Genomic DNA, 11,409 nt, shown 5'->3' on the forward strand with positions numbered 1-11,409 from the left:
TTGCAGAACTAACAAAGCTAAAAACGGTGCATCAGCGTTGTGAAAAGGCCTATAATCCCAGCGAGAGAAAAACTCCAAACATTATGAGCAGCACAGGGCTCTTTTACTGAGGAAACAGTAAGTTTGGGGTTCTTGTTGCTCATTTAACAAAAATAAACTTACAAAAAACAGGAAGGAAAGGAGGGAAGGAAGGAAGGAAGGAAGGAAGGAGGGAGGGAAGGAAGGAAGGAAGGAGGGAGGGAGGGAGGGAGAGAGGGAAGGAAGGAAGGAAGGAAGGAAGGAAGGAAGGAAAACATACACAGAAAACCCACATAGGAAACAATTCCTCGTGTTACTGTTCACCTCAATATCTCATGATCAAGTAATCTATCACACTCTCACAGGAGGAGAGTTCACATTGGGAAGAATGGACAGGGGAGGGTGGATACCATGAGAAACAGAGTACGAACTTGCAGTTTCTGAGGTGTCACCTCCTCCTCTGTGCAGCTTTGTTCATCTAGAGTGGACTACAGAAGGCAGACACCAGTTTTGTTTTTGGGTTTTTTTTTTTTTGTTTTTTTTTTTTTTGAGACGCAGTCTCGCACTGTCTCCCGGACTGTAATACAGTGGCGCGATCTCAGCTCACTGCAACTTCTGCCTCCCAGGCTCAAGCGATTCTCCTGTCTCAGCCTCCCAAGTAGCTAGGATTATAGGTGTCTGCCATCACGCCCAGCTAATTTTTTGTATTTTTAGTAGAGACAGGGTTTCACCATCTTGGCCAGGCTGGTCTCAAATTCCTGACCTTGTGATCTGCCCGCCTTCCAAAGCACTGGGATTACAGGCGTGAACCTCGGCGCCCGGCCCCAGGCACCAGTTTTATTCCACTTGCCTTCCTAGTCGGTGTGGGACTGGGCAGGGAATCACAGCTGAAGTTAAAAAAGCAGATGTCCTTAGAACAATTATGGCTGTCCCCACACACATACACAAAGGTAAACGAAATGCCACCATGTAATCAAGAGGTAGGCTCCTTTTGGTATTTAAACTGTAGTTTAAAAAGGCCACTGTGCATATCTGTATCCCAGTGTGTACAGCTGTTTTTGGAGGGGCTGGTGGTGGTGGTAATTCTTTGTTTCACTGTCTCACCACTTGGTTATGGGCTCCTCGAGAGTTTCCTCCAATCCCTAAGACCTTGCAGAGTACCTGGCATGTGACAAGTATTCAACAATAATTATAATTGCTGTACTTATTGAGCAACTGACTCTCAAAATTTATGTTAAATAATTTTACATGGATAATAAACAGAATTTTAAAAAACTAAGTAACTTGCCCAGGATCACTAGCTATTTGGGGCACATCTAGCTCCAGGAGTCAGGCTCCTGACAATCAATAATGTCTCCCACATTTGTTGACTAAATATGGGAAAGTCTTTTGATTCTCTCCTCATTGTGATAACAAGTTGTGACTACAAATAACTGATATTTTTAATAGAGGAGGCTAAAATAATCTTTCCTTTTACTATTATCAGAACAAGTTAGGACTTAGATTCTGAAAAGTTGCCTTAGACCTTGTTCCTGCCCTCTAAGGAAGCTAAAATCCAGGGCACTTACATTATAGGAGGCACAAATACATAAAGGACACACTGCCTGAAGAATGGAAGCATTACTCTAATATATTAATGAACCATAGACTAATATTCAGAGAGTCTTACTTTTCAAGTTGCACTGAAAACTAATACACCCACATACATACAGGCATACATATATATACATGTATGTAAATGTGTATGTGTGTGTATACACATTGAGAGAGAAACAGGGGCATTGTTGATGAGTGTCCTTAGGGAGGAATCCACCTCCTTATTTCTCTGGTTTTAAATCTGTAATGCAGGTTGTTGTGAGAATTAAATAAGATAAAGAACAAAATTGTTTTGAATACATTCTGTACCCTGTTAGTCATTACATAGATCATCACGGCAGTAGGTAACAATTCCTCTGAGGCTAAATTTAGCATTTCAGGAAGCTGAATTCTCAGAGTAGAGCTTTCAGGTACTGTCCGCCTACTTCCAAATCATGCTCATGACTAAGCCAAGCACACCAAACCTCACATTCATGTTTGCCCCAGTGGGATTCAGGACACATTATGCCAAAATATGGCACCTTGATATTTGAGAAAACAGCAGGAGCAGGAAGTTCTCCCTCATCTTTCCCTGCTTTTCTCCCTTAAAGCAGGTCATAAAAATCTAGGAAGTGGCTGGGTGTGGTGGCTCATGCCTGTAACCCCAGCACTTTGGGAGGTCAAGACAGGCAGATTGCTTGAGCCCAGGAGTTTCAGACCAACCTAGGCAACATGGCAAAACTCTGTCTCTACAGATTTTTTTTCTTTTTTCTTAATTAGCTGGGCATGGTGGTGCATGCCTGTAGTTGCAACTACTCAGGAGGCTGAGGTAATAGGATCACCTGAGCTTGAGAGGCAGGGATTGCAGTGAGCCATGAGCACACCACTGCACTCCAGCCTGGGTGGTGACAAAGCAAGGCCTTGACTCAGGGGAAAAAAATATATATATATATATATATATATATACACACACACACATATGTATAGAAAGGATCTTCTGGCTTCCTATTGAAGGTCATAAGACCCTCACATAAAAGGTACCCTCCTTATGCCTATAAGAAAGGAGCATCCTTATCTCTGAAGACAAAAGGTCACAGAAAATAATCTGAACCATTTATATGGGTCTTTTTTTCTTTATGAAGGTTCCCATTTCATGTAGAACTTACATTAAATAAAGTTGTATGCTTGTCTCTTGTTAATATGTCTTGTTATGGAGACCTCAGATACAAAGCTAAGATGGATAGGGAAAAAGATATTTTTCCTCCCCTATACCTTTTACCACCAGAAATCCAGGTCATCCATCATTACCTAAACTGTCATTCCCATTTGTCCATACAGCCACTAATCTGATTCAATTTCCTCCCTGACTCACTCCCATTCCTTTCACTGAGCCTTCTGCATTCTGAGATCAGCATGGTAATCTCAGCCTCATTTCTGAATAATTCCTTACCTGTGTGTGCCTTATAAATATCCATGCCCTGATGATCACATTCTCCCTTCCAAATGGAAGCTGTTTCTTTTTCCTCTTATATACTACCTACTTCAGGACCATGCACTAGATTAGACTTACATGTGACTCCCACTCCTGCTTCTAACTATTTCTCCTTCATCCCCCTTCAAATGAGGGCCAATTTATCCAATGGGCATGGAAGACACAGAGCCCAGGCCCATGATACTTTCAGGAGAGCAGCAAAGTATTTTTTTTCTTTTAAAATCAGAAGAAAGAAAATATATGATCTAACCTGAATTATATTTATGTTTTACTAATGTGGTTATAAAACACACTTTTTAGTATTTTTTTCTATAAAAGAAGGGGTTAATATGCTTAGGACCCAGGAGTCATAATGTGTCCCTGCTTCAAACCCTTAGCTCTTTCTTTGTTGTAGAAGTAAACCAGAAAAGAAAGAAAGAAAGAAAGAAAGAAAGAAAGAAAGAAAGAAAGAAAGAAAGAAAGAAAGAAAGAAAGAAAGAAAGAAAGAGAAGGAAGGAAGGAAGGAAGGAAGGAAGGAAGGAAGGAAGGAAGGAAGGAAGGAAAGAAAGAAACCAGCTCTTTCCAAGCTCCTGGCATCGGAGTCCAATACCTCTACTTCCCTACTCACCCACCTAAGAACCAGGATCTGCCCTTATTTATCAAGGAATGGACTCCAGGCCACTGTTTTTCTCTCCATCCAGATATGATATCTGGAGTCAGCCAAATTGTATACTGAAGCATGAATGCAAGAGACCACTAGATCAGAGTAGTTTCTCTACTGGATTGGAGAAGGTGTATGTATGTGGGTTTGGGTGGGTGCAGGAGTGAGGAGTGTGAAAAAGGTCATTGAATTTCCTGTTCATTCTGGATTAACTGAGATATTGGGGAGTAATTGAATCTCCAAGCAGAATGCCTTGGCAGGCCTGAGGAAAGGGTTAGGGAAAGCAGAGAGAGGCATAGCAACTGAGGCTAAGACAACACAATCATTTGAGTTTTTCAGCATTTATTCTCTCCCTCTCTGTAGCCTTGGTCAATCTCATTTACCTAGCAGGGCTGGATGAAGGAAGAGGACAGGATGCAGATCAGTGTGCTCATGGCTCAATATCGCTAAGAATCTCCTTGCATTCCACCTTTGGCCTAGCAGACCACATGACTTCTGCCTGAGTGTGCCATTCCCTGAAAAAAAGCTTGCGAGTTTTCAAAGTATTTCAGCACATCCTGTAGGGAAAGCAAATGCTCATCAAAATGGATGTAGAAAAAAATCCTGAATCCTTATTTCCCCTGAAGCTTCCTACATTCTTGAAGGGCAAAGTAGAGAGAAGAGCTCAATGTGTGTGCAGAGGGTTCTTGATGCTGTAAAAGCCAGCTCGAGAGAGTGGCAGGCAGCACTCATTAGACAGGCATAGGAGAAAGCCTTTTCTTCATAAGGCAGGAGACAAGTTAGCAGTTGATGGGGCAGACATGTTTGTTTAGCTGGCGCTTGGTCCTGGGACTGCTCTCAGTGAAGGATGATTGCCTGGGATCAGAGAATGACCCTGCCCCAGGCATCTATCTCCCCTTCCAATCCTCTCTCTCTTTCTGTCTCTCTGTGAAAATAACGATTTACATCAGGAAGCAGCCCAGCTTCATAATGATGTAGACTGCCTCTGTGCAGATATAATCTCTGATTGATGGGGTGTAGGAAAGGAAGGAGAAAGACAAAAAAAGTTTATGAATTCACTCTGAGATTCAAATCACATAAATGACCCTGCCAGCTTTCTTAAGCATAAAATTGGGCATCACAGAGATCAACATTACATATGTTGATATTTCTCTTTTTCCACCTTTACTCTGAATCTCTGTCTAATATCCTAACAACCTACTGGACTTACAAAATCAAGCTTCATCACCACCTGTCCATGCCCAACCTTCTTACATAAGGTAAAACAGAAATGGAGATTCTTGCTTTTTTTTTTTTTTTCTCCCTAAATCATCACTCTCCTGGGACACTAGAAAAATATAACTTATTGGCTGACACTTGAAGAAATTTTTATCCAAGTTGCTTCTATGGGATGACCCAAGGTTATTTATTTAACTATTTGTCTCGGTATTTAAAAGGTTAGCATGTTAATAAAACAGAAATTTGCAAATATTATCACCCACCTGAAGCAATTAATCAAAAGATAAACAATTTAGCATCAAACATTTGCTTTTAGTATCAATATCTGTCAGGCACTGTTCTGGAAACTTCAGTAAATATATAAAAACATAAATCATATTCCATGCTGATCAATGTGGGCTGAAAAAGCAAATACATGTGTGAAAGGGAAAAAAAGGCAGCATACTAGATAAAAAAGTACCAATGGTTTTGTAGCTCTGGTCATCTCTCCCATATAACATGCAAGTCCCAGGTTCAAATGATACAAAACACGGTGAGGGCCTTTTCCTTTTGATCTAAGATCATTTGTAAGGCTGAAAAAATTAATCAACAAATCAAAGAAAGATTCTAGGTCATGACAGGATTATTCAAATCAGTGTTACAAAAACCAGCATTTTAGAATGGCATCTTCTATAGAAAAGGGGAATCTGTCCAGGTGCAATGACCCACACCTGCAACCCCAGTTCTTTGGGAGGCCAAGGTGGGAGGATCGCTTGAGCAAAGGAGTTTGAGAACAGCCTGAGCAACATATGCAGACCCCTGTTTCTACAAAAAAATTAAAGGGTTAGCTGGGCATAGTGGCACTTTCCTGTAGCCTGTGTTCCTAGCTACTTGGGAGCCTGAGGTGGGAGGATCCCTTGAGTCTGGGAGGTTGAGATTAAATGAGCCATGACTGTGCCACTCACTGCACCCCAGCCTAGGTGACAGAGGGAGACCCTATCTGAAAAAAAGGAAAGGAAAGGAAGGAAGAAGGAAAGAAACAAAAAAGGAAAGATAAAAGAAAGAAAGAAAAAAAGAAATAAAGAAGGAAAGAAACAAAGAAAGAAAGAAAGGAAGAGAGAGAAAGAAAAAGAGAGAGAAAGAAAGAAAAGGGGGAATCCACAGCTTCTATGCATTGCACTGAAAAATACTTCCAATACAGTGATACTAAAGTTGGCTGGGGTTGTAAATACTAAAGTGCAATCAACATGTATTCATACCACACTAAATAACTATGCATCAAGAACCATTAAAGACAAAAATAGCATGCTGTATAATTTTACCTTCAAAATATTTCTTTCTTCATATAGTTTTAAATTATTTTAGTTTAACTTATAAATAGTTAAATCCACTAAGACAATTTTTTATTTTTATCAGAGGGTTATAGTGCAGACAGAAGTCAATCCCTTTGCAGAGGGCCCAAATGATAATATGTTTAATCAATAGATGTAAAAACTCCAGAATGAAACTACAACTAGCCAAAAGGAAAAGGGAAAGCAAATAGACTACGCTGAAACTGAAACAAAGGTTGAAGAGGAAATAATTTCACTGTATCCACAAATTGTCAACCGCATCCTAGACTTCTCTTCAGATCTGTTTGGAGAAACTTGGAATATGGGACCCAAACAACTAAGAAAATTGATCTTTTCCAAAAACTTTATTTATTTATTTTTTAGCTACATTTTGTTGTCAACTGGATTTTTTTTAAGTGCACCTGGAACTGTTACTTATTTGTTTATTTATTTATTCATTCATTCTTGAGGTGGGGTCTCACTATATTGCCCAGACTGCTCTTGAACTCCTGTTCTCCAAGGATTCCCTTGCCTTACAACTGAGATTACACTCACACACCACTTTGCGGGGCCAGAAAACTGATTTTATTTTGGCTACTGCAATAGGGAGAACACTCAGCTTCTGAAGACCAGAGTTTCTTGGCAGAATGGTTTCACCTTGGACTCACATAGGGAGGATTAAACGGGTTATAGATGGGGTGATTTTACAGTTGGAATTATTTTATACTCAGGAAGAGTCTCAGTCAGCATAGAGAGAAAATAATTTATCTCTGTGTCTCACTGATTTGGGGAAGACAAACAGTTTAGTCATTTATGAGACAAACAATGGGAATGTGAAGGGTCTGTGTCTGGTCTTGTGACAGTTAAAAAGAGGTTCATTAGCAAGTTTTATGTAAGCCATGGGGGAAGGGTTGTTAATGGCGGCCATTTTCCCAGATCACAAAGAGTGGAAGTCTTCTTAACCATCCCTGTTTTCCAGGAACACATGGCTCAGATACATTTCAGAATCGTCATTCTTAGTTTGGTTGTTAACTATAACTAAACTGTCTTGCCTCTTGAGAGTTCACCTACTATGCAACCTGACTTATTTATGCAGTTGTTCATTACATTGATATACCACTCATTGAAGACTTCATGTTGCTACAAAGATAATTCTCACAAAAAGATAAAATGATGACTTTCATACATATATAAACATGCATATGTGTTAACAATTTTATTCTACTCATTAATCAATAAGGGAACTGGAACTAGGCAGATGTCATAAAAGTCCAAAAGAAAATTCAAAGACTATTCTTGATATTTTTAGATCAGGAATATTAAAATGATATATAAATTAAGACAAAACTGGTTTTTCCAAAGGTAATGGAAATATCAATTGGAATTGCCTATAGGAATTATTTTATGTTGTTATTAGTTGTCTACAATTTTACAAAGTGACAAAATAGCTCAAAGACTATGAAAGACTAGAATCATACAAGCTAAAAGAGTCACTAGGCAATGTATAGTTCCCTGCTGAAGCACATTTTTATTTACATTACCTTTAGGGCTATAACCTAACACAGGTCTGGTTACTGGCTGCTTGCGGAGTCCAATTAACAAGTGTGAAGTCTGGTAGAAAGAAGGTGACTTTAATTCCAGAGCTAGCCAAGGAGAAGTAGTATAGGCTTCTGCTTTGAGGGTACCACTTCAACTTCTGGGGCAGAAAGCAGAGGCTTTTAAAGGGGGGCTTGGTGTGAATGGCATGCAGGGGAGGGGTGAGGAGGTGCAGGGTCTGTGTGACTTGCTTAGGATGCCTTATCTATGGAGTGATCTGTCTTGCCCTATCATAGGCAGAGCTAGGTTATAAAATGAGACAATCTCCTGGTGAGAGAGAGTTCCAGGGGCACCTGGTTTGTCTCAAGGCTTGGTCTTTGGAACTTCTAAGTAAACACGTACACAAGCTTGACATGGAGGGAGTGCCAGGTGGAGAGAACGTAAAGGTAGTAATTGCACTCCTAAAGAGCTAAGCAGGAGGTGGGAAAAAAGGAATAAAGTAAAAAAATAATAATTCTGAAAAAGCCAAAGAAAAATAAATAAATAAATAAATAAATAAATAAATAAATAAATAAACCATTTTTTTTTCCTTTTAAAATTCAGTTACAGGGTGAAATCCAAAATTTTTAGAGTTATTTCCTAACCCCTCACTCCTCTTAACTTTCCACCCTCTTTTGTGGTTTCCTCCCTCTTTGAATTATGTCCCCTTTCAAATTTTTATAGTGAAGTCCTAATCACAGTTACCTCATAATGTGACCTTATTTAGAAATAGGATCACTGCAGATTTAATTAGTTAGGATAAGGTCATACTGAAGTTGGGTGGATGCCTAATCCGATATGGCTGGTTTCCTTATAAAGAGGGAAAATTTGGACCCAAGGACACACAGAGAGAACACCATGTGCAGATGAAGGCAGAGATCGGGATGATGCATTTACGAACCTGGGAACACATAAGATTGCCAGCAAACCACCAGAAGCTAAGGGAGGGACATGAAACAGATTCCTCTTCATAGTCTCCAGAAGGAATTGACCATGATAATACCTTGATCTTAGACTTCTAGCCTCCAGAGTAATGTGGCAATACAAGTCTGTTGCTTATGGCACTCAGTTTATGGTACTTTGTCGTGGCAGTCCTAGCTAACTAATACATTCTCTTTCCACTGTGTTGTATTTCTTTTGAGTTATCCTCTGTTGGTGTATCCAGGCTATTTATTCTGCCTTGAATGCTTTTCTTCCTTCCTCCCCATTTATGTTTCTCCCCAGTCATCTAGTTAACTTCTACTAATCTTAAGATCACTGCTTCATCCTTTCTTTATTTGTAAAACCTTCCTTGTTGCACCTGCCGCCAACAAAAGTAAAGTACCACTCTGATGTACTCCCATGGAACATTATATGACCTTCCACACTTATAACTAATTAAAGATGGCCCTGGTTATTTGTGGTAGTTATGTTCTGAAAAGTAGTTGTGAATACTGAATTAGTGAATGCTGAACCATTGCTCCGAGGAGAAATACATAATCAAATTCCTGCAAGACTCTGGTCACAACATTTTCATTAAACAATGAATATGTGACCTTATTTCATGTGTGTTTCTGTTTACATGCACCTTACTTAATATATATTTTGGATTTATTAACATCAAGCTCATGGCCAACAGCAATATAACTCATGTCTGAATGAGGGTTATCAAACACAAGTATTTACTTTGTAAGGCACATCACAGCCTTCTTACCCTTAGGTACACCAGACAGCATTTAAGTAGTACATTTGAAGGTTATTTTAAACAGTGAAATCACCAACACAAAGTACAAAAATGCAAAGAAAAAAAGTGGCACTAAAGTGACTGCTGAAAGTACACCTAAAGTGAAAGGACGCTTAGAGTATGAGGGCTGAAACAAGAAGGTAGAGCATCGCCCTGTTTGACCTCAGCTAAGAATATGCATGTTGGACTACTGAAACTTTTTGCTGCTCTGCACATATTTGTGAATGACCCTGAAAGCACTGTGAGTATTAGTTTTGGGATTACAGATAAACTTTAGCGAGCAGGCAAATTCACAAATACAGAAACCATGAATAATGAGGATAGACTATACTTATTTAGCTTTCTGTCTTCCCTATGAAGCTGTAATTCAGAAATAGCAGAGGCTATTTTTACATGTGTCTATTAAACATTTTCTTTCCAGTTCTATGCCTGGCCCTTGGCAGATTTGAACAAATAAATGTTTGTTGAAAGAGTTAATGAATGCAGGTACAATAATACATGTGCATGTTACTATGCTGTGGAAAACACAAAGACAAATTAATTTTGTCTCTAGGCTATTTATACAAGACAACAAATGTACATACATATCCATGCCAATAAATGTAGGATTTTTAAAGATATCTAGTAGTTTCGAAAATTTGTGACTGAAGATCCAGGAGAGTTGAATGGAATGAGACTGATTTTTGACGTAAGTGGCACTAAGAGGAAAATAAGATTTTTTATTTTAGGGAGACTATAGAACATAAGCAACAGATACGTGGTGAAATATGAGTTGCACAGCTAACTGCAGTGGGTTAGAACACAAGCAGAGAGCCCAGGCTGAGAAGCTGCAGAAAACAATACCCCAAAAGGGGGCTAAAGAAAGAATGTGGAAGATGAAGAGGTCCCAGCAAGGAGACTTAATTTCTATTCCATCACGTGTGATTAGCCATTGAAGGGCTTTAAAGAGGGAAGCAGTCAAACTCATTGGTCTATGTAGTAGAATGTAGGCATTATGGAAAGAATGGAATGAACTCTCATCTGAGATTATTAGAAATCCTATCAGAAAACTGCTTCTTTTATGTTTTTTTCTTTGCCACATCGAGTTGTTGAAAAGAACTCTGTTTCTTTTAAAGAAGTCTTAAGACCCGCCATATCTTACAGGTAGCCTTCAAGAAACTCAAAGAGATTTGGAAAAGGAATGGAGAAAGAAAAAGCGGAGAATAGCCAAAGCAGGTCACAGCTTCCTAAGATGCCCTAACCATTAATTTAACTTGGTGCCTGTTAGCATCACAGAGGTCCATCTCCTCTATGAAGTCTTCTGGAAAACTGTAGTCAAGTTTCAACTCTATTGTTATCAGCATGACCCCCGACAATTTACTTTAATCTCTACAGGATTCAATTTCTGTGTCTCTAAATGAAAAGGAATGGGAAATAGAGATTAGCACTACTCAAGGCAGTTTTCGTCTCACTCATTAGAAACAAACTCTCAGGTCTCCTGAATAAGCCCACACCTACTGAATCAGAACCTTCATTTCAGTCAGATTCCCTAGTGAATCATAAGCACACTGGTCTAGAGAGCTCTTCGTTTCTCTCTAAGAATAAATATAGTCGATTCTCAGTATTCACAGATTCCATAATTGTGAATTCACTGCTCACTAAAATCTATTTGTAACCCCAAAATCAATACTTGCGGCCATTTGTGGACATGTGCACAGAGGCAGAGTGAAAAATTTAAGTCTGATGTGCATGTTCCTGGCTGAGGTCAAACAAGGTGAGATTCTGCCTTCTTGTTTCAGCTCTCATACTATAAATAAGTATATTTTGGGAGGTTTATTCAATGCCATATATTTGCATTTCCTTTTTTCTTTGTTTTTTT

Source organism: Colobus angolensis, unplaced genomic scaffold, assembly GCF_000951035.1.
Source record: "Colobus angolensis palliatus isolate OR3802 unplaced genomic scaffold, Cang.pa_1.0 Scaffold342, whole genome shotgun sequence".
NCBI lineage: Eukaryota > Metazoa > Chordata > Mammalia > Primates > Cercopithecidae > Colobus > Colobus angolensis.